Below are 25,306 nucleotides of genomic sequence, written 5' to 3'. Positions count from 1 at the left end.
AAATTACTAGAACTAATCAATGACTATAGTAAAGTTGCAGGATATAAAATCAACACACAGAAATCCCTTGCATTCCTATACACTAATAATGAGAAAACAGAAAGAGAAATTAAGGAAACAATTCCATTCACCATTGCAACGGAAAGAATAAAATACTTAGGAATATATCTACCTAAAGAATCTAAAGACCTATATATAGAAAACTATAAAACACTGGTGAAAGAAATCAAAGAGGACACTAACAGATGGAGAAATATACCATGTTCATGGATTGGAAGAATCAATATAGTGAAAATGAGTATACTACCCAAAGCAATCTATAGATTCAATGCAATCCCTATCAAGCTACTAACAGCATTCTTCACAGAGCTAGAACAAATAATTTCACAATTTGTATGGAAAAACAAAAAACCTTGAATAGCCAAAGCGATCTTGAGAAAGAAGAATGGAACTGGAGGAATCAACCTACCTGACTTCAGGCTCTACTACAAAGCCACAGTTATCAAGACAGTATGGTACTGGCACAAAGACAGAAATATAGATCAATGGAACAAAATAGAAAGCCCAGAGATAAATCCACGAACATATGGACACCTTATCTTTGACAAAGGAGGCAAGAATATACAATGGATTAAAGACAATCTCTTTAACAAGTGGTGCTGGGAAATCTGGTCAACCACTTGTAAAAGAATGAAACTAGAACACTTTCTAACACCATACACAAAAATAAACTCAAAATGGATTAAAGATCTAAACGTAAGACCAGAAACTATAAAACTCCTAGAGGAGAACATAGGCAAAACACTCTCTGACATACATCACAGCAGGATCCTCTATGACCCACCTCCCAGAATATTGGAAATAAAAGCAAAAATAAACAAATGGGACCTAATTAACCTTAAAAGCTTCTGCACATCAAAGGAAACTATTAGCAAGGTGAAAAGACAGCCTTCAGAATGGGAGAAGATAATAGCAAATGAAGCAACTGACAAACAACTAATCTCGCAAATATACAAGCAACTCCTACAGCTCAACTCCAGAAAAATAAATGACCCAATCAAAAAATGGGCCAAAGAACTAAATAGACATTTCTCCAAAGAAGACATACAGATGGCTAACAAACACATGAAAAGATGCTCAACATCACTCATTATCAGAGAAATGCAAATCAAAACCACTATGAGGTACCATTTCTCACCAGTCAGAATGGCTGCGATCCAAAAGTCTACAAGTAATAAATGCTGGAGAGGGTGTGGAGAAAAGGGAACCCTCTTCCACTGTTGGTGGGAATGCAAACTAGTACAGCCACTATGGAGAACAGCGTGGAGATTCCTTAAAAAACTGGAAATAGACCTGCCTTATGATCCAGCAATCCCACTGCTGGGCATACACACTGAGGAAACCAGAAGGGAAAGAGACCCGAGTACCCCAATGTTCATCGCAGCACTGTTTATAATAGCCAGGACATGGAAGCAACCTAGATGTCCATCAGCAGATGAATGGATAAGAAAGCCATGGTACATATACACAATGGAGTATTATTCAGCCATTAAAAAGAATACATTTGAATCAGTTCTAATGAGGTGGATGAAACTGGAGCCTATTATACAGAGTGAAGTAAGCCAGAAAGAGAAACACCACTACAGTATACTAACGCATATATATGGAATTTAGAAAGATGGTAACAATAACCCTGTGTACGAGACAGCAAAAGAGACACTGATGTATAGAACAGTCTTATGGACTCTGTGGGAGAGGGAGAGGGTGGGAAGATTTGGGAGAATGGCATTGAAACATGTAAAATATCATGTATGAAATGAGTCACCAGTCCAGGTTCGATGCACGATACTGGATGCTTGGGGCTGGTGCACTGGGACGACCCAGAGGGATGGAATGGGGAGGGAGGAGGGAGGAGGGTTCGGGACGGGGAACACATGTATACCTGTGGTGGATTCATTTTGATATTTGGCAAAACTAATACAGTTATGTAAAGTTTAAAAATAAAATAAAATTTAAAAAAAAATAAAATAAAATAAAATAAAAAATGCAACATAGCAAAACTTACAGGATGCAGAAAAAGGAAGTTTAGAAGCAAATTTATAGCTATAAATGCCTATATTAAAAAATAATAAAGACCCCAAATCAATACACTAATTTTCCACTTTAAGAAACTAGAAAAAGACAAGCAAACCAAGCCTAAAGCAAGCAGAAGGCAGGAAACAACAAAGTTCAGAGCTGAAACAACTGAAATATGGATTAGGAAAACAATGGAGAAAAGACAATGTAACCAAAAACTGGCTCTTTGAAAGGATCAATAAAGTTGGCAAACTTTTAGCTAGTCAGACTAAAGGGGAAAAGACTCATATTACTTAAATTAGCAATGAAAGAAAATAATTACTGACCTTACAGAAATAATGAGGATAATAAGGGACAACAATGAAAACTATATTCCAATGAATTAGATACACTTAAATAAAATGGTCAAATACCTAGAAAGTCATAAATTATTGAAACTGGTTTAAAAATTTGATAATCAGAATAGACATAACAAATAGATTGCATTAGTAATTCTTAAACTAATTTAGCAACAAAGCCCAGACCCAGATGACTTGACTAGTAAACTCTTAAAAATATATAAAGAATTAATATCAATCTATACAATCTCTACACAAAAACAGTAGAGGACACTTTCCAACTTCCTCTATGAGGTCTCTAAAGTCCAACCAGTCAGACATCACAAGAAAATCACAGACCAATATACTTTGTGAATAGATACATTAAGATCCTCAATAAAATACTTGCAAACTGAATCTAGCAACATATAAAAAGTACTATTCACCATAACCAAGTGGGTTTTATCCCAGGAAATACAAGGTTGGTTTAACATCTGAAAGTCAACTAATATAACTAGTATACCATATAAATAGAATAAAGCCTCAATATCACTAATCATCAGGGAAATGCAAACCAAAACTGCAATGAGACATCACTTCTCACCTGTGAGGATGACTATTACCAAGAAAAAGAAGATAACAAATGTGGGTGAGAATGTGGAAAAATCAGAAGCTTTGTGCATTGTTGGTAGAATGTAAAATGTCACAGGCACTAAGTAAAACAATATGGATGCTTCTCAAAACAAATTAAAATAGAACTACCGTATAATCTAACAATCTCAATCTCTGGGTATATATCCAAAGGAAATGAAAACAGGATATCAAAAAGATGTTTGCTTTAAACATGGTTATTGCAGTATTATTCATAATAGGCAAGATATAGAAAAACCCTAAGTGTCCATCAACAGATAGACAAAGATGATATATGTGTATCATATATATATATATGATACACACACACAATGGATTATTATTCAGCCATAAAAAAGAAAGAAATCCTGTCATTTGCAACAATATGGATGGAGCTTGAGCAAATTCTGCCAAGTGAAATAAATCAGATAGAGAAAGACAAATACAATATGAATTCATGTGTATGTGGAATCTAAAAAAGCCAAACTCCAAGAAACAAAGAGTACAGTGATGGTCACCAGGGACTGGAAGGTAGGAGAACTGAGAAGACATGGGTCAAAGGGGAAATCTGCAGTTAGAAGATGAATACGTCCTGGGAAACTAATGTACTATAGTAGTGACTATGCTGCTGCTGCTAAGTCACTTCAGTCGTGTCCGACTCTGTGCGACCCCAGTGACGGCAGCCCACCAGGCTCCCCCGTCCCTGGGATTCTCCAGGCCAGAACACTGGAGTGGGTTGCCATTTCCTTCTCCAATGCAGGAAAGTGAAAGTGAAAGTGAAGTCGCTCAGTCGTATCCGACTCTTAGCGACCCCATGGACTGCAGCCCACCAGGCTCCTCCGTCCATAGAATTTTCCAGGCAAGAGCACTGGAGTGGGGTGCCATTGCCTTCTCCGAGTAGTAACTATAGTCATGACTATAGTTATAGTCATGACTATAGTTAACAATACTGTGTCACATACTTCAAAACTGCTAAGAAACTAGATCTTAAATGTTCTTACCACAAAAACTAAATGATAACTATATGCTGTGATAGGAGTGTTAGCCCAAGGTACAGTGGTAATCATGTTGCAGTATTAAAACCTTTCAAATCAATACGTTGTGTTGTTTAGTTGCTCAGTCGTGTCTGACTCTGTTGTGCCAGGCTCCTCTGTCCAGGGGATTCCCCAGGCAAGAATACTGGAGTGGGTTGCCATTTCCTCCTCCAGAGGATCTTCCTGACCCAGGGATTGAACCTGCATCTCCTGCCTGGTAGGCAGATTCTTTATCATTTGAGCCATCTGATCAGTATAATCAACACCTTAAACTCACACAATGTTGTATGTCAATTATGTCTCAATAAAAGAAAAGAAGACCTCCCCAGGCTTCCCAATATACTCAGCTTCTGCCTCCAGAGGGCCTGAAAATCCCAAGCACAAAGCAGACTGTTTAAATCATCCATCACTTACCAGCCCCGGAACCTTGGAAAAGTCAGCTCTGAGCTTTAAAGCACCCTCCAACTCTAATACCCAAAGACTTGATGTCACAGCAAAACAGAAATCAGATCATGTTATCTAGCTGGTCACCCTGGCCTTTAGGGTCCTGAATTATTTTAGCTTCTGTTAGCTTCTGTTAGTCTCATCTTGGGAGAAGGCAATGGCACCCCACTCCAGTACTCTTGCCTGGAAAATCCCATGGGTGGGGGAGCCTGGTAGGCTGCAGTCTATGGGATCGCTAAGAGTCGGACACGACTGAGCGACTTCCCTTTCACTTTTCACTTTCATGCATTGGAGAAGGAAATGGCAACCCACTCCAGCATTCTTGCCTGGAGAATCCCAGGGACGGGGGAGCCTGGTGGGCTACCGTCTCTGGGGTCGCACAGAGTCGGACATGACTCAAGCGACTTAGCAGCAGCAGTCTCATCTTTACCATGATCCCCTGTGACTTTCTCCAGTTCCTTAAACACAAGCCAGTTTCCCACCTCAGAGACTTTGCATCCACAGTTCCCCCTGTCTGCACACCCCTCCCACCCTGAGTCCCCTCCATCATTCAGGTCTCAGCTCAAATGTCACCTCCTCAGAACTGATCCCCTATCACCCAAACCAAACACATGAGCTCATACTATTCTCATCAGTCTCTGAAATTCATATATGTTTTCTTGATTTCCACCAATCTTCTCTACTAAAACACGTTCCACAAGAGCAGGAATGCTCTTAGAACAGGGCCTGGTACTTACAGGTTTTCAATAATTACCTGTTGAATGAATGAATGTTCTTAACTGAGTGGGAGCCACATCAGCTTAAGGAAGGATTCATTTGATACGTTTACTGAGGCATAGCAGGGAACTGAATCCTGAGGCCGCAGCCTGGAAAGAATTGATCAGGTACAAGGTTGGCAGTTTACCCTGGCACCAGGCCCCAGGAAGCAGCAGAAAAAGTATTGCTACAAAGAGAGTTTCCAGACCATTCCAGACTCAGTCCCTTACTGCTGCAACACACATACAAACACACAAGGGCTCACACACACTCCTCCAAACTCTGCCTCCCAAGAAAAACAGCTTAACGGCTCCAGCTCCCCAGATCACAGGCTAAGATCCCAGACAGGGGGAAAGATCATTCTTTGTAATTACTATGTAGGAGCTTCCATACAGCACCCTGCTGAGATCAGGGAAGCAATACGGATCTGAACAGACGGCTTATTAAATTATCCACTGCAGCAACTCATGAGCACTTCCAAATGGCTTGATTTTTTTTTCCCCTATATTTTTCCTATCCATGGGTGTTTTAATGTTTGCTTTCTTCTCTCCACTGTTTTGGATTTCCCTTAGGTATTCAGATCACTGCTTTCCTTCTGCCAGCGGCGGTTTTTTTATCATCCACCTCCCTGACTCTTTCATGTGGTGTAGGGGATACAGAAAGAGTCAAGTTTCAGACTGGACCCATCTTCGGAAGTCAGGAGACCCAGAGTCTTGCGTCTTGGTTCTGTGTGATCCAGGGCAAGCTAGCAACTTCTCTGAGCTGCAGTTTCCCCATGGGTAAATTAGGGGTTTTCAGGGAGGGGAACAGTCTCCCTTTACCCCTTTTGAGTTCTTGTGGCTGCACTATTACTAAAGTTAACAATATATAGATTGACAGGAGAAATTTAAAAAAAATTTTAATTGTGCACACAGAAGTCTCATAGAAATGGGACTTTAAAAATGGCCAGGGACTTCCCTGGTAGTCCAGTGGTTAAGAATCCTATTTCCAATGCAGGGGTGCTTAGTCACTTCAGTCATGTCCGACTCTTTGCAACCCCATGGACCGTGGCCCGCCAGGCTCCTCTGTCCCATGGTATTCTCAGGCAAGAATATTGGATTGGGTTGCCAGGTCCTCCTCCAGGGGATCATCCCAACCCAGGGGTCAAACCCCCTGCATTGCAGGCAGATTCTTTACCATCTGAGCGACCAGGGAAGCCTCAAGGCTCCACATGCTAGGGGGGATTTAAGCCCATGAGCCATAACTACTGAGCCTGTGCACCACAACGAAAGATCCCACACGCTGCAACTAAGATCAGATGCCGCCAGTAAATTTTTACAGTGGCCAAAACAAGCGGCTTTTTTTACTTTTTAGACAAACAATGAATTTGTGAGGAATCAACAGGACAAAGAAACTTAGGTTTTAGAGGTTCACTTAGTGAAAAATCTAAACAAAGTTTGGACTTGAGGTAGCAAATTAAAGAAGTAACAAGGTTTGTTTACACAGGCTTCTCAGCCTGAATTCCCCATTTCTGCTTATAAGGGTGTTCTTCTACCTCCACATGCATGAGATTTAGCTCCTGCTTCCAGGGAAACAGAGAAGAGGGTCAGACTATCCCTCTTGTGTTGGCCATTTCTTAAGTTTAATTCAAAATAATCAATATGCCATTGGAACATATTTGGGGGTGACCTCCTGAGCCCCAAAAGGGTCATAACACAATTAAGTTGCCACTCAGGATGGGACAGAGCTTAGAGGGAATGACATCAGTCTGCTCAGCTGTCATGACCATGTCAGCTGGATTTTTGCCCTTTGTCTAAGACACAATAACTTCACAAGTGCTAAACAGAAGTGTTAGTCGCTCAGTCGTGTCCAGCTCTTTGTGACCCCATGGAGCCTTGCCAGGTTCCTCTGTCCATGGGATTCTCCAAGCAAGCATATTGGAGTGCAGAGCTTCAGGGAATGTTCCTGATCCTGGGATCAAACCCAGGTTTCCTGCATTGCAGGCAGATTCCTTACTGTCTGAGCCACCAGCGAAGCCCCAATAAGTGCTATAAGGAAGTCTTCTGCCCCCAGATGGCTCTGTAGACATGCTCCATGGAAGAGCTATTCATTTTGATTAATGGGCATCCCACTTTGAAAATATAAACAGATTTGTGAAAGAATGCTAGCTAGCTACTAGTCATTCTCAATTTAGTGTGAATCTGATTACAAGCATGGTTTTCCTTGAAAGGGCCACATGAGCCCTGCCTGGATAAGGGGATGAATCTTCTGGAAGCATCCCTTAGAACGTACGAAATGACCTTAAAGAAAACTCAAATTCTCTAATACCCAGACTCCTGTCCGTAAAATGAGGGTACTAGTAACTACTTCACCCACTCCAGTGTTCTTGCCTGGAGAATCCCAGGGACGGGGGAGCCTGGTGGGCTGCCGTCTATGGGGTCACAGAGAGTCAGACACGACTGGACTGACTTAGCAGCAGCAGCAGCAGTACCTACTTCATTGAATCATCATTAGAATTAAATGAGATATAGTTTAAAGCAATTAGCATGAGCTAGCACAGAAAAAAACTTAGTGAGACTTACCTACTGCTACCATTACTAACAGTAATATCATTATCATTATTATTATTATTATTACTACCATTAGCACCACCACCACCGCAGCAGTAGCAATCGCCAATAATCAGCATAGCACCTTTAGAATCTTGTTTGCAAAGATATCCATCTTTCAAAGCCTCTTTTCTGCCATTAATCCACTGTCATTTAACAAACTCCTCCAAAACTTAGAGTTCCAAAACAAGAGTCATTTATTCCCTCGGGAGATGACTCACCTGTGCTCCATGTGGCGTCAGCTGGGGTAGCCCAAGTAGGGACTAAAGGACCCACTTTCAAGATAGCTCATTCACGCTGCTAGAAAACTGGTGTGACCATTGACTTAGCACTCAGCTAGGGCTATACTTCCCCTACGCCTCTGCTATACTTCCGCAGAGACAGGGACTCACTTCCCCTCTCTGAGTTGGCTGGGCTTCCTAGCAGCATAGCAATTGGGTAGGGAGAGTGAACATATTAAGAACATATGATAGGATGACATTTTTATGACTTAGCCTTAAGAAGTCACTTAGACCAGGGGCTTTCCTGGTGGTCTAGTGGTTGAGAATCTGCCTGCCAAAGCAGGGGTCATGGGTATGATCCCTGGTCTGGGCAGTTCCCACATGCCACAGAGGAACTAAGCTCCTAGTGCCACAACTACTGAGTCAGTTCTCTAGAGCCCATGAGCCACAATCCCTGAGCAACGGGAGCTGCAACTCCTGAAGCCCATGTGCCTACAGCCTGTGTTCAGCGACAAGAGAAGCCACTGCAATGAGAAGCCCGCTCACTGAAGGAAGAGTAGCCCACCCCACCCCCACAGTCACAACTAAAGTCTGTGCCGAAAATAAATAAATAAATCCCCCCCAAAAAAAGTCCTGGTTCATAAAGACACTAACATTATTTAAAAAAAAAAAAAAAGTCACAGACCATCACTTGCTCTGTACTCTGTCTACATAGTCACAAAGACCCACCAGTGTTCAAGGGGAGGGGACACAGACTCTACCTCTTGATGGAGAATATTAAGACTCTAGAAAAACACATAAGATGGGAGAATTATTGCAGCCTTCTTTGGAAAATATAACACACCACCCCTCCCAGGTGCCGCTTCTTAAAACAGTCTTCCCTGGCTTTCAAACACAAAAAGCTGTGTTCCCTCACTTTGCATCCAAATTTCTTGCAGCATCGACATTACTCTGAACCTCTCAGCACTTTGTGGTTTTTTTTCTAATGTGCAAAATAATGGCACAGATGATGATCAGATCAGATCAGGTCAGTTGCTCAGTCGTGTCCGACTCTTTGCGACCCCATGAATTGCAGCACGCCAGGCCTCCCTGTCCATCACCAACTCCCGGAGTTCACTCAGACTCACATCCATCGAGTCAGTGATGCCATCCAGCCATCTCATCCTCTGTTGTCCCCTTCTCCTCCTGCCCCCAATCCCTCCCAGCATCAGAGTCTTTTCCAATGAGTCAACTCTTCGCATGAGGTGGCCAAAGTACTGGAGTTTCAGCTTCAGCATCATTCCCTCCAAAGAAATCCCAGGGCTGATCTCCTTCAGAATGGACTGGTTGGATCTCCTTGCAGTCCAAGGGACTCTCAAGAGTCTTCTCCAACACCACAGGTCAAAAGCATCAATTCTTTGGCGCTCAGCCTTCTTCACAGTCCAACTCTCACATCCATACATGACCACAGGAAAAACCATAGCCTTGACTAGATGGACCTTTGTTGGCACAGTAATGTCTCTGCTTCTGAATATGCTATCTAGGCTGGTTATAACTTTCCTTCCAAGGAGTAAGCGTCTTTTAATTTCATGGCTGCAGTCTCCATCTGCAGTGATTTTGGAGCCCAGAAAAATAAAGTCTGACACTGTTTCCACTGTTTCCCCATCTATTTCCCATGACGTTGTGGGACCAGATGCCATGATTTTCGTTTTCTGAATGTTGAGCTTTAAGCCAACTTTTTCACTCTCCACTTTCACTTTCATCAAGAGGCTTTTGAGTTCCTCTTCACCTTCTGCCATAAGGGTGGTGTCATCTGCATATTTGAGGTTATTGATATTTCTCCCAGCAATCTTGATTCCAGCTTGTGTTTCTTCCATTCCAGTGTTTCTCATGATGTACTCTGCATATAAGTTAAATAAACAGGGTGACAATATACAGCCTTGACGAACTCCTTTTCCTATTTGGAACCAGTCTGTTGTTCCATGTCCAGTTCTAACTGTTGCTTCCTGACCTGCATATAAATTTCTCAAGAGGCAGGTCAGGTCGTCCGGTATTTCCATCTCTTTCAGAATTTTCCACAGTTTATTGTCCTCACAGTCAAAGGCTTTGGCATAGTCAATAAAACAGAAATAGATGGCTTTCTGGAACTCTCTTGCTTTTTCCATGATCTAGCGGATGTTGGAAATTTGATCTCTGGTTCCTCTGCCCTTTCTAAAACCAGCTTGAACATCAGGAAGTTCACGGTTCACACATTGCTGAAGCCTGGTTTGGAGAATTTTGAGCATTACTTTACTAGCGTGTGAGATGAGTGCAATTGTGTGGTAGTTTGAGCATTCTTTGGCATTGCCTTTCTTTGGGATTGGAATGAAAACTGACCTTTCCGAGTCCTGTGGCCACTGCTGAGTTTTCCAAATTTGCTGACATATTGTGTGCAGCACTTTCACAACATCATCTTTCAGGATTTGTAATAGCTCAACTGGAATTCTATCACCTCCACTAGCTTTGTTCGTAGTGATGCTTTCTAAGGTCCACTTGACTTCACATTCCAGGATGTCTGGCTCTAGGTCAGTGATCACACCATGGTGATTATCTGGGTCGTGAAGATCTTTTTTGTACAGTTCTTCTGTGTATTCTTGCCATCTCTTCTTAATATCTTCTGCTTCTGTTAGGTCCATACCATTTCTGTCCTTTATCGAGCCCATCTTTGCATGAAATGTTCCCTTGGTACCTCTGATTTTCTTGAAGAGATCTCTAGTCTTTCCCATTCTGTTGTTTTCCTCTATTTCTTTGCATTGATCGCTGAGGAAGGCTTTCTTATCTCTTCTTGCTATTCTTTGGAACTCTGCATTCAGATGCTTATATCTTTCCTTTTCTCCTTTGCTTTTCGCTTCTCTTCTTTTCACAGCTATTTGTAAGGCCTCCCCAGACAGCCATTTTGCTTTTTTGCATTTCTTTTCCATGGGAATGGTCTTGATCCCTGTCTCCTGTACAATGTCACGAACCTCATTCCATAGTTCATCAGGCACTCTATCTATCAGATCTAGGCCCTTAAATCTATTTCTCACTTCCACTGTATAATCATAAGGGATTTGATTTAGGTCATACCTGAATGGTCTAGTGGTTTTCCCTACTTTCTTCAATTTAAGTCTGAATTTGGCATTAAGGGGTTCATGGTCTGAGCCACAGTCAGCTCCTGGTCTTGTTTTTGCTGACTGTATAGAGCTTCTCCATCTTTGGCTGCAACGCCGAGGCCAGGGGCGATGGCCGGGAGGACCAACCCCACATCCAAGGAGCCATGGCTGCGCGGGCGCAGGAGGGCCTAGAGGAGCTATCCCACGTTGAAGGTCAGGAAGGGTGGCGGTAAGGAGATACCCCTCGTCCAAGGTAAGGAGCAATGGCTGTGCTTTGCTGGGGCAGCCGTGAAGAGATACCCCACGCCCAAGGTAAGAGAAACCCAAGAAAGACGGTAGGTGTTGCAAGAGGGCATCAGAGGGCAAACACACTGAAACCATACTCACAGAAAACTAGTAAATCTAATCACGCTAGGACAGATGATGATAGAAGGAAAAAATAGAGATGTTTCACAATTTGATTCTGCCATCACTATTTAAGCAGTTCTGAAATACAACCTTATTCATTTAGAACCTTTCAAACCCTCAATTTCTTCATCTGTGAAATAGAGAGTAATAATAACTACACCACAATAAAATTTTTGAGAGGATTAAAATAAACAAACCAAACTTCATGAAGCACTTAACACACATTTAGTAATCCTGACTTCTAAGCTGTTAGTACAAAAATATTAGCTATTATGATGATGCCACAAAGTTGGAATTTGCAACAATTCGTAAAGAAAAGATTTATCTTACCTTAATAATACACTTGTAGCCAGTGGAAGTTAAAGGTAGAGAAGATAAGGGGTGGAATAGAAGAGGAGAAATATTTTAAATATTTATGGCACAATTTCTTAAAGCCTTTGACATGTAGAAGATGGGGCCTGTATAGCCTCTCCAAAGGACATTGAGTCCTTTGGGAAGGCTGGGGGAGGGTGGTTATACCCAGATGGTGGGGAAGGGCACGAGTGATCCTATAGTCTGTGGGCATCAGGGATCCTTGCAGGGCCCTGCCAGGCTCAACCAGGCCACACAGTGAGAAGGACGACGTTCCAGGCCCTTTCCAGCTCTGAAAGTCTGCTCCTCCACTAGCAGAGGTTCTTTGGATTACAGATAACAGAATCGGACTAAAGGAAACTCAGTGAAAAGACGTTAGAGTATCAAAAAAAAACAGGGGGTCCTGGGGGCCTTCTTACCAAAGTGCCGCCAGTATGGGAACTCAGCTCCAGGGGCCACCAGGTCAGTCTCTCCATTGCCCAATTCCAGCCCTCTGCCCACGCTTTGGCAGCTACAGCCACGGAGTAGCGTCCCGTGTGGTGGGCGTGGCTGCGCTTAGCTCAGCCCACGTGAAGCAGCAGCTGCAAAGTCAGGCAGCCGATACACACCTGTACTCAATCCCGGCTCTGACTGTCTCCATCTCCTCATCTGTGTATTCCATGCGGTGCTCAGCTGGGACAATCTCAGCCAACTATCTAAAGCAAAGCAGAGCCTCAGTGAGGGGCGAGCCTCGGCAGTTTGGGCCTTTGAATAAAAAGCAAATTGAGGGAACCATGTCTCTGCAAGTGGCACAATTGTGTTCCTTTTTATGGCTAAGTAATATTCCATTGTGTATATGTAGTACATCTCCTTTATCCATTCCTCTGCTGAGGGACATATAGCTTGCAACTATACTCTAATAAAATTTAAAAAAAAAAAAGCAAATGAGGCAAAACGCAATGGAAAGTGCCGGAGGACAAAGAGCTTCTTCACCAAAGAGGCCCTCACCAGCTTCCCCCTTCTTCCTCTGCATTGTCACAAAAACTGCCTGCACTGGATGGGGAGCTGGGGGACCTGGGGAAGAATTTGATCACCAATATATATTTCTTATTCATCAACCACGTGCCAGACAGTGTTCTGGTGCTTCAGAGATAAATAAACTCTGTGTTTCACACCAGACAATATGCTTAATGGTTAAGATGCCAGCTGGGAAAGATAGAGATCAGGGTTCAGATTCCAGTTCTGCCTCTTATGTGCTGTGTAACCTTGCCTATGCCTCCTCAAGCTGCAGTGAAATGTGGCTAATAATTGAGTCCTGTTGCCCTTTATACCGGAGAAGGTGATGGCACCCCACTCCAGTACTCTTGCCTGGAAAATCCCATGGATGGAAGAGCCTGGAAGGCTGCAGTCCATGGGGTCGCACAGAGTCGGACATGACTGAGCGACTTCACTTTCACTTTTCACTTTCATGCATTGGAGAAGGAAATGGCAACCCACTCCAGTATTCTTGCCTGGAGAATCCCAGGGACGGGGGAGCCTGTTGGGCTGCTGTCTATGGGGTTGCACAGAGTCGGACACAACTGAAGCAACTTAGCAGCAGCAGCAGCCCCTTATATGTAAAGTCTCAGGCCTTCTGTGAGCATTATCCCACTTAAGAGTCAAAGTAACCTTATAAATAAACATTCTTATTCCTATTTTATAAATAAAGAACTTGAGACTTTGTTTATGTAACTTACTCAAGAAAAACATATATATCAAGAGGAAGCACCAAGATTCAAACCTAGATCACTCCAATTTTTTTTTTGGCCATGCTGTGTTGCTTAGGAAATGTTAGTTCCCAGACCAGGGATTGAACCCAGGCCCCCAGCAGTGAGGGTGCAGAGTCCTTACCACCAGCCTGCCAGGGAATTCCCCAAGACCACTCCAATTTTAGACCACATATTCTCTCCACAGATCCAGTAGCAGTCAGTGTTGGTACTCTGTGACTTCAGCCATACAATGTCCATTTAAAACAAAACAAAACTTCAATCAGCAAAACAGGGCAGTGTCCCTCATGCCATCTTAAAAATAATAAAGTACTACATTTCATTCTTGCCCTAAATAAAACTAAATCTCTCCCAAAGTGTCAGATGTATTACTAATTACACAATTACATTATGCAGTCATCCTGGTAATAAAATTCTTGGAGTGCTTTCAGCAAATTTGAGTTTGGAGAAAATAATGGCTTGCTTTAAAATTATTTACTAAATTAAGCAATTCTTTACTCAACATTGTTTTTAATAATGCAAGAACAGGATGTTTTATCATGAACACTCCCCAAAACCCAAGTTTTAAAAAAAATCCATTCTTATTAATATGCACACAGTTGCTCCAGTAAAAAAAAATATTTAATATTCCTGCTTTGCCAGGCAGTGGAGAGTTTTTCACCCTTTCTAGTTTTTCAACTGAGATTAGGTTGTATCTCCCTCCTGCCCCCAGAATTGACAGAGCTGGGGAGAAAAGGCCACAGTTTCATCTACTTCCCTCAGCAGGTGACCACAGATGTTTGCAAATCCTTGGTAGGGAGTGGGGGATAATGCCATGACAGAAATTTTGACTCCTTTCCAAAGATAACTGAACCATCTCCCATGCCACATGCTCTCTGCAATGTGACATTGTCACCCCCTCATCAAGAAGTGGAATCTACTTGATCTTCTTGAATCTTCATGGGCCTGTGGCTGCATGGACCAGGAGAATACGGTGAAAGTGAAGGAAAGTAGGCTCAGCCCTTACCTGGCCTGGCAGCTTCTGCATCCTTCCTCTTGAAACACTCATCCTGAGATGCTCCCCGTCAGGACCCAACCACCATGCTGTGAGACACCCAAGCCACCTGGAGACGCCGTGTGCGGGCACTCTAACTGACAACCAGCCTCAAGTGCCAACGTGTGAGAGAGCCATCTTGGATATACCATCCACTCCAGCCTTCAGACATCTGCAGTCCTAGCTGCCATCTGAGCATAAAGTAGTAAGTAAGGTCGCTCAGTCATGCCCGACTCTTTGCGACCCCATGGACTGTAGCCCACCAGGCTCCTCTGTCCATGGGATTCTCCAGGCAAGAATACTGGAGCAGGTTGCCATTTCCTTCTCCAGGGGATCTTCCCGACCCAGGGATCGAACCCAGGTCTCCTGCATTGCAGGCAGACACTTTAACCTCTGAGCCACCAGGGAAGACCATCTGAGCATAAGCAGCCTCAAGCAAGAACCACTCCTCTGAGCCCATTCAACCCACAGAAACATGAGAGTGGATGAGTGTTTGTTTTAAGCCACAGGACTTTGGGGAGGTTTGTTACGTGGCAATAGATAACCAGGTACCTCTCTTCCAATTAGTCATATGTGTGAACCAAGGTGAGATTTGTCCATTAAGTGAGTGATGAGTCTCCATGGAGGCACAATTAAAAATTTCTTGCTCTTCTTTGGGCCTCTGTTTTTCCATCTATGAAACACAGAGGTAGGGCTAGATCAGGGTTATAGCCCAGAGGTCATCGTGGAAGTCACTATTTAGAGCCAATTCAAAATATTAGAGAAATATTAGAGGAAAAGCTGATGGAAGCTGAACATTTACCTGTGATAAAGTCACACTAGATAGCTAAAAACCAAGTCCCCTTGTTTTTGGCTGCCATGATACAACCTGGTGTCAACTCTGTCCCCTTCTGCTACTCAGAAGCTGTTGAGCAGTCACATATGGCCTTGATAGCTAGAAATGAAATAACAAATTAAATGCTGCTTAATTCATACAGTTTGCTCAGCATAAAAAAAAATTTCAAAACATGGACTTCCTGGCTGAAAAGAAGTCCTCAAGGATGGAAAAAAATGGTAATGACTAGGCTGTGCCACCTGTAATAATGCTAATAGCTTCCATGTGTTGACCGCTTACAATGAGTCAGGCTACATGCTGTGCTACCTGTGTTACAAGTATTAACTCATCCAATCCTTCACATAACCCATGAGGTGATCCTTCACAAATCCTTCACAAAACCCCCCATTTGACAGAGGGAAAAACTGAGGCAAGAGGGACAAACTCTGTTGTGTAAAACCACACAACTAATAAGTGGCAGCACCAGGACTCAAATCCATCAAATTTCTAGGTTTGTAAAATGCTGGTTCCCAAAAATTCTGTATTTGTGTATAACCCAATTAAATACCCAAAGATTGTTTCTTCCACCTCCTTCCTCTTAGACAGTCCGTGTTAGGAGGGCCGTTGGTGTTTGAATAAGAGTACAGGTCTTTGTCATGGGCATGAAGAAGTGGGCCTAGGTGTTCCATGAGATGAGTTGACATCACTCAGGAATGAGCTCTCACACACTGTTTGGGGCAGGGGATGGAGTGTGCAAATGGGTACCAACCCTTTGGAGGCTTGTCCCAACATTGAATAATGCTCAAGATGTAGCCTCACCATGTCCCAGCAATCCCTTTCCTAGGCAATATACCCCAGAAAAACTCATGCACGTGTAACAAGGAGGGACGTACGTGGAAGTTTATCACAGAATGTTGGTTATAACAAAATGCATAGAAGCAAACTCAACATCCATCAACAGGAAAATGAAAAAATAGACTGTATATTACTGTCATTTAAGGTATTATTATGTAGTAAACTAAAACTAGGTCAACTAGATCAACTCATCTAGATCAAATACAAACTACATATTTCACTATGGATAAACATCGAAACAGTATTAAAGGGGAAAAGCAAACTGTGGAATGATACGTACAGTATGATGCCATTTCTGAAAAGTTATATAATATGAAAAATTTCTGCACATTGTTTAGGCTTACATATATATGCTGCTGCTGCTAAGTCGCTTCAGTCGTGTCCGACTCTGTGCGACCCCATAGACGGCAGCCCACCAGGCTCCTCTGTCCATGGGATTTTCCAGGCAAAAGTACTGGAGTTGGGTGCCGTTGCCTTCTCCACATATATATGCAGAGAATACCAAATGAACTTTTTGGTCAACCGAGTAAAAACATTACAGGAATATTAAACACTTCAGTCATGATCATGGTTAGCTCCGAGATTAGATGAGAATGGGAAACACCACATAGGAGTCTGGCATTTATTTATAATATTTAATTTCCAAAACTTGGTGGCAAACACATGGTATTCATTATATTGTCGATTCATTAGGATACTTGGAAGATTTCACTATTTTTTAGTTCCTTAGAGACCCAACTTCCACACCACATCCAGCCTGTCAGCCTTTCCTCTGGTTAGCCATTTCTCCCCGTCTCCACCCTCAAACCCCTAATCTGAGTCTCATGCTTCTTTTCAATAAATAGATGCTATTTACTTCAAGCTTAAAATGCAAATAATCCTGAGATGGCTTACATTTTAAAAGAAGACTCTAATAAGAAGGCCTTTTAAGACCTGAAGACAGAATGTTCTAATGGTGTAATGATTCCCATTCAGTTCAGTTTAGTTCAGTTCAGTCGCTCAGTTGTGTGGACAACTCTATGTGACTCCATGGACTGCAGCATGCCAGGCTTCCCTGTCCATCACCAACTCCTGGAGCTTGCTCAAACTCATGTCTATCGAGTCAGTGATGCCATCTAACCATCTCATCCTCTGTTATCCCCTTCTCCTCCTGCCTTCAATCTTTCCCAGCATCAGGGTCTTTTCCAATGAGTCAGTTCTTCGCATCAGGTGGCCAAAGTTTGAGAGTTTCAGCTTCAGCATCAGTCCTTCCAATGAATATTCAGGACTGATTTCCTTTATGATGGACTGGCTGAATCTCCTTGCAGTCCAGGGGACTCTCAAGAGTTTTCTCAACACTAGAGTTCAAAAGCACCAATTCTTTGGCCCTCATCTTTCTTTACAGTCTAACTCACACATCCATACATGACTACTGGAAAAACCATGGCCTTAACTAGATGGACCTTTGTTGGCACAGTAATGTCTCTGCCTTCTAATATGCTGTCTAGATTGGTCATAGCTTTTCTTCCAAGGAGCAAGTATCTTTTAATTTCATGGCTGAAGTTACCATCTGCAGTGATTTTGGAGCCCAGAAAAATAAAGTCTGACGCTGTTTCCACTGTTTCCCCATCTATTTCCCATGAAGTTGTGGGACCAGATGCCATGATTTTCGTTTTCTGAATGTTGAGCTTTAAGCCAACTTTTTCACTCTCCACTTTCACTTTCATCAAGAGGCTTTTGAGTTCCTCTTCACCTTCTGCCATAAGGGTGGTGTCATCTGCATATTTGAGGTTATTGATATTTCTCCCAGCAATCTTGATTCCAGCTTGTGCTTCATGCAGTCTCTGCTCAAATTATATTCAGTCATTTTAGAAATATTTTCTGAGCACCTACTAAGTTCCAGGCATCAAAGGCTGCCTTGTTGCACATCTCCAGGGTAGGTGGTGCCCCTGTAGTTGTGATGCGGGCCCCGGAGCTGAGGGATACAACAGCAACAAAGCATGAAAGGGCATGCTGTACTGGCACAAGTGACCACTCCAAATAGAATGAGAGCATTTTCCATCAAGGGTGATCTCTGTTGTCCAGCTGCCTCACTTACCCAACAGAGAAAGTGGCCCACAGATGGGGCTCAAGTTGTCTAAAGTCCAGAGCAGATTGGGGCTGAGGACTCAAATCTCTGGACTCCAAGCCACTGCTCATTCCTCTGCCCTATACCATCTCTTTCCATAAAGATGTCCTTGAGCAGAGTGGACAGATGGAATAAACAAATAAAAAGGAAAAAAGAATTACCTGTGCTCCTTTCCTTGAAATAAGGCCACTTTTCTCTCACTTTCTTTCTTTCTCCATCACCCCTGGCTTTCAGTCAGCAGGTGCTAAAAGGGTGCAATTTATTCCAATGCTTGTCACACCCTTGCTGTGGATCCAATGTTACCATGAATCACCTACTCTACAAAACAAGCATCTATCCCTTTGTAGGAAGACTCAGCCAGGTGAACCGCTCTCCCAGAAGCAGGCTGGGAGATGGGGAAACAAAGGCATGAGAAAGAGAGACAAGCACAGAAGGCTGCATTCTCATGCCAGCCCTGCTATTCACACACTGGGTAAGCTTGGACAAGTCTATACCCTCCCTAGGCCTCCACTTTAGCAAAAGGTTATAACAGTGTCCTGGCTTTCATCTACAACAAATATGACCAACAGGGGTTTACAGCTCTGAGTCATACACACAACATAACCTAATTATCACTAGATAGTCCACCTGAACATAGGTCCTAGAAAGCAACAGAGCTGGTCATGGCCATCTGTGACATGTTATCTTCTTTATTGGTTCCCCATTCTTCTGAGAGTCATATCCTGATTTCCCCTCTGAAAACCACATTCTCCTCCACTCTCAGCCAATAGGCCTTGGAGAGGATTCTACTCCTGATCCACATAGAAGTCACACTCTAACCCAATCAGACCCTCCTATTTCTCCTTGATATAGTGATAGGTTCAGGAGTGGACATCTACCCTAGGAGAGACAGTGAGAGAAACTATATTTTTCCGGGAATGCTGGCGTGAGAGTATATGCTCTTCCCTGCTGGATATAAAGCTCAGAAGTAGGTCTTGAGTTTTTGCTCTCATTTTGGACCCTGAATGCAAGCTTAAGCAGCAGAAAATGGAGCCAAGAGACAGAGGGAATAAATTGGTCCCCAATGACATTATATGAACCCCAGTATCAAACCATCCCTGAAGCCATCCCAATTCCTAGATTTTAAATGATCTGAATTATTAAATTTTCTTTTTTACTTACTTGTAAGATGAATTTTCTGTCACTCACAATTGAAACAATCCTGCATGACACACAGTCCCACACAGGAAGGTTATCAGGCCTCTGCTTGACTAGCTTCAGTGACGGGGACCACTATATCTCTGAGTATTTCTTCCAAGCTTATTTTCCCCCTGCCTCTCCAAGCTACTCCAGGGGAGACATCCAGGGGCAGCTGAGAGAAGAGAGAAAAAATAATAGATGTGAAGAGTAAGACCATCCACAGCTTCAGGGCTGGCTGACATTTATGGGAAGTGTTAAATCACTAGGGTCTTCCAGGCTGTTTAATATCATCTATTGATTTGCTTTTGTTTCCCTGAAGGGAAGAAGGATTTGACTAACAGCCAATGTTCCCATGAGAGCAAGTGCCAGAAGGGTTTTACGGAACACAGAAGAATGAAAAGCCAGGAAAGAAAAGAAAAAGGGAAGAATGATGGCTTGTGAGATTGGAAAATAATATGTACTTCACTGAGGCTAACACAGCCCTGAACAAGCAGGTGAGGAGGTGAACTTTATCTTGCGTGTCTTGCCACTTCCTCTAATAGCATCCATAATCTCTTTCCTACCTCACTGCTCCTCCCCTCAGGGGGTGCCATCTTGATATGCCCAGAAAACAAAGCTTATTAGAGTTGTTCTTAAGTACTTTCACACATTCAATACTTGGTCCATTCACATGCTCTCTCATCTATCTAATTAGTATTTGTTAGGTGTCTCTTATAATCTTTTTTAGTGTCATTGTTCATTTTAGAACACAATTTGAATTTATAATTAAATTGGTAATTATAATGTAAATTGCTAATCCTTTCTCTCTCTGTGAGCTTCTGATCCTCACAACATCCCCACGTGGTGAGCATCACGGAGACTGTTCTACTGGACATGGAAAGGGAGCCAGGGTGTCTGCTATATCCCACACCAGGTGCAGTGCCCAGCAGTTCACAAATGAATTAGATGAACATCCTTTTCACAGAGTAAGGAACAGAAAGGCAAAGAGAAGAAGCACCAGTCCAAGTAAAATAAAATTCAGGTGGATCAGAACCCAATTTCTTAACACTGCCCTAACCTGGTACCCCTGCTCCAACATCCCATGCCATACTGCCAGAACGCCACTCCACCAGTGCCTGCCTGTCTGGCTGCAGTGTTATAAAGAGTTACAAGTATGGCTGGGCTTCCTTGGTGGCTCAGATGGTAGGGAAGGTACCTGCAATGCAGGAGACCCAGGTTCAATCCCTGGATTGGGAAGATCCCCTGGAGAAGGGAAAGGCTACCCACTCCAGTATTCTGGCCTGGAGAATTCCACGGACTGTAGAGTCCATGGGGTTGCAAAGAGTCGGACATGACTGACTTTCACTTTCACCATATATTCTGTTCACCAGTGAGAGAACTGAAGCTCAGAGATAGCTGTAAGATCACGTAGCTGCCACTTGGCAGAGTCTGAATGTGAGTGTAAGTCTCTCTTATCCTCTCTGCTCGCCTGAACTAACCAACAGGCAGGGGGAAAAAAATCATAATTCCCGGGGCAAGATAGCCCTTGACTTCTCACATGCTTCATTTCTTTCCTTCTGTAAGAAACTTGCTGTGTGTGTAACTTTGGGGAAACCACTTAGTCTGCCTTGGACTGAGTCTCTGCATCTCTAGAAGTGAGTAGCTGAACTGGAGCTCTGTGCCCTTGAAGTGCCCTTCTAGCCCCGACATCCCAATACCACATACCTTCCTTCCTTTAATGCCCAAATGCCACTCTGCCTTTTGGGGATGGAAAATAACATTGTAAAAGTGAAAAATACCTAGTGTTGCCCCTTCTCAGAAATCCTTAAATGAGATTGAAGCATTTTGAAGTAGGAAATCCCAGAATCCTAAAGAGCCCAGAGAATATTCTAGGTACAAGTTGACTATTTTTAAAATGTGATAGCTACCACTTATGGAGACACTTTGCTGAGAATTCAGCATAATGTGCCATTGATTCTTCAAACAACTCTGTAAGATATGAGCTGTGTTATTCACATTGTACAGAGGAGAAAACTGAAGCACAGGGTGGTTAAGTAATCGTTCAAAATTACACAGCTAGAAAATGGTGAAGCTGGACTTAGAATTCAAGCAGGCTTTACTCCAAAACATCTCTTAGAAATCTTCTCACCCAAATGTCCAACCCAGAGCAGAAATTGTCTCAAAACATCCTACTTAACGGGTTCTGCCTGAAGACCTTCAGTAGTGAATAATTTCTAAAATATGCAGGCTCTTAGAAATGGAAATCAGAACTATAGCCTTGAGCTCAATTAAAGACAGGAAGGAGGTAAGTAAGTGTGCTCCTTTCTAAAGTGGTCCAGCAAAAGTAGAAGTAACTCTCGCTTCCACTTTGTGTTATATCTTCTTGTAGGGAAAAAAAATACTAAAAAAAAGGAAAATCTTTTTTAAGAACACCAATGTCTTGTGCAATGGCACGATTGGCCTAATCAATGATTAAGACCATCAAGATGACCATCAATAAACCAGCACATTAGACTGCATTTCTTGCCTCTAAACAGAGACAAATGTGATGGTAATGATTCCTATAGCAGCAACTCGGACAGGACAGCAGCTGATGGAAGAATCTTGCCTTAGAGAGCCAGTCTTCCCATCCTCCCCTCACCTTGGAAAACCTGTACATCATTATGACTGCTGCTCTCTCTCTATCTCTACCTGAGCAAGTCCTCTGAGGTCCAGATAGTTCCAGTTCCTGCTGTAAAACCTTTCCAGAGTTTCCAGCTCCCACGTGCTTAACTTTTCTTTGATTCTCTTGTAGAATAGTTTTACCCTCCTACCAAAGAATGTGTGGTTCTAATTCTACTCAGCAGCATGACCTTGGACTAGTCACTTTTTCTCTAAGAACCTCTGTTGTTCATCTGTAACAGAGTGGCTGTATAAAGAACGGAAGATCAGTTTTTGTCTCATGAGCTTCTTCCGTTCTTTTGCTAGTGGCTGTCTGGAAGTGCAGTGCTAGGAAGGACTGTCAAGATCGATTGGTGATATCTGCCATGGGCATAAGCAGGGTGAGAAGCAACCTCTCCGCTATGCTGTGTCCATCCACGGACTAAAAGATACCTGAGGTTCTTCTTCTCTGACAGTTCATCATTTCTCTTCTTTTATATCCACAATATTAGGAATACATTCAATTATATTTTATCAAATTTTTCCAACAAAGGATTCCAAATGTCAGAAGTGAATTAACTAACACATACTTTTACCAGACAAATAGAATGAAGATATAGATAAAAGCATGATGGCGGGGTCTTTATCAGGTCAGCCCCTGCAAAGCCAACTGGATTATATTTCCTAACTTTGGTTGCCTTGAGATTGCCTTCAATATTCTTTAACAAACCTTTCTTTATCTGAGTTAGACTGAGTGGGCTGCTGTTGTTTGTGACCAAATTAATTCTGCCCTTACCAAGAGCCTACTGGAGTCACCACTTACTGAGCCCTTACATGTACAGGCATTGTACTGAGAGCTAAGACTTAATTTCGTATAGTCCCCATTGTAATCCTATGCAGCAGGTATCATTACCTCCATTCCATTCCACACGTGTTGAACCTGATATCCAGAGAGGTTATGTCACTGGCTCAGGCTCGTAAATGTCAAAGCCAGGATTTGATACAGTTTGGCCTAACCACAAGGCCTGTGTTCCTAATCTCTGTATTTGCAAAAACAATCTCCAAATTATATCCCCATTCATTTTAATCTTTAAAGGAAGAGGGGGATTCTGAGACCAATCAGTACTACAGAATATGTCATGTCTGTTCTACGACCTCACATGCTTTAGGGCACAGTGCCATAGACTCCTGAGGATGCCCTGGTGCCAGCTGGAAACTCAGAATACCAAACAAGCCAATCAAAAATTATTCATGAAGGGCTCTTCTGACATCTTTTCCATGAGCAATTGCATAGTTTTCTGAAACTGCCAGCTCCCTCAGGCTGGTGACCTCAGGCACAAACTCCTCTTCAGGAGTCCACACCCAGCTATGGGCAACCTGACTGCACTTGCTGCAGAAGCAAACTCCTGGCTTCAAACCTGTTTCTTTCTCAAAATACCTTTCTTCTTCCAAAAAGGTGTCCAGAATTATTTCATGCACTTATTTATTTAGGAGTGATTTAGAAGTGGAAATACATAATTCCTTCTCTCATTTTTTAATCAAGAGTTTGATTTTAAGACATCAAGTTGGTGAACTGAGCAATAAAACCATGCCCAAGAGTGGAGAAATAGTATTCTATTAACGAGTGCCTTCAAATTAATCTGAGAATATTTCCAACATGAAAATGTACCTCTTAACACCCTTATCTTTTGGGGCTCGTGCACCTGCCTGTGGAAGAGATTTACAAATCTCTTGCAAATTCTAAGCTCTAACAGAGTAGTATTTCTGCTTCAACCAAGCTTCAAGCTGTTCTTAAAAAAGAAAGGAAATACTTTGTTGTATTTGGCATTGAGATTTGTTCGGTGCAAGGAGGTGGTATTCGAAGGGATGAAAGAAGAAGGCATATTTAAGGACCAGCATAAAAACCTGGAAGGATTGATTGTTCAGCGGATTTCAGAACAGATCCCATGGGAAGAAAGACTTTTCTATTTCTGCACATTTAGTTGGTTATTATTATTTTGTTTGGTAGGGCTGAGTTGGGGTTCGACCAAAGAAGTTTGCTGGTTCCCTCCAGGTTTAAGTAGAGAAACAAATAAGAACTACAGGACAATTACAGATGTTTGTTAAGGATGTATCATATGTCAGGCACTGTGTTAAACTCTCTAATTTGTATTAATGTTATTTCATTTAGCTTTAATCCTCTAAGCAACCCAGGAGCAAAGTCCTATTATTTCCATTATTTTACAAATGATGAAAATGAGAGATGGATAGGATAAAAAACTTACCCAAAGTCACACACAGAGTAAGTGGAAGAAGTGGGACATTCTAAGCCCAGAGGCTGCCCTCCCAGTCGCTGTGTAATATGCCATGTGGAAAAGTCCCCTAGGCCCCGGAAGCTACAGTCCTGACCAAGATCACCTTTGCCAGCCCTGGAAAGGAGCTTTTGGGCTCCAGGGTGAGGATGCCTGCTCTGTTATTCCTTATTCCTCCAAGAACCCCACAAAATCAGGATCCTTTATGGCTCAAAGAGATCTGAAAAATAACCTACTCCCCTTCCCCATTCCATTTTACCATAAGGTCACTGAGGTCCAGAAAATCAAAAATAGCCTATCCAAGGTCAAAAACAGTCATGTACAAATGTGAGAATTAGACCATATAGAAAGCTGAGCACTGAAGAACTGATGCTTTCAGACTATGGTGCTGGAGAAGACCCTTGAGAGTCCCTTGGACTGCAGGGAGATCAAACCAGTCAATCCTAAAGGAAATCAACCCTGAATATTAATTAGAAGAACTGATGCTGAAGCTGAAGCTCCAATACTTTCAATGCGAAGCACTGACTCATTTGGAAGAAACTCTGATGCTGGGAAAGATTGAAGACAAAAGGAGAAGGGAGTAGAAGAGTATGAGGTGGTTAGATAGCATCACCGACTCAATGGACATGAATTTGAGCAAACTCCGGGAGAGACAGTGGAGAACGGACAAGCCTGGCGTGCTACAGTCCAGGGGTGCAAAAAGCTGGACATGACTTAGCAACTGAATA

The 25,306-nt window shown here is 42.7% G+C and overlaps 1 long non-coding RNA gene across 1 annotated transcript in view; it reads right to left on the bottom strand.

Moving 5' to 3' along the window:
* Nucleotides 1-12,542, bottom strand: part of LOC123335031 — a 51,426-nt gene extending 38,884 nt beyond the window's left edge. Inside the window, exon 1 of the long non-coding RNA XR_006553272.1 lies at nt 12,355-12,542. This is a non-coding gene — a long non-coding RNA (uncharacterized LOC123335031). The remainder of the gene's footprint in view (nt 1-12,354) is intronic.
* Nucleotides 12,543-25,306: the final 12,764 nt, after the last annotated feature.

Source organism: Bubalus bubalis, chromosome 9 (assembly GCF_019923935.1).
Source record: "Bubalus bubalis isolate 160015118507 breed Murrah chromosome 9, NDDB_SH_1, whole genome shotgun sequence".
NCBI lineage: Eukaryota > Metazoa > Chordata > Mammalia > Artiodactyla > Bovidae > Bubalus > Bubalus bubalis.
The sequence above is the reverse complement of the archived record's forward strand: the minus strand, read 5'-3'. Positions and strand labels throughout refer to the sequence as shown.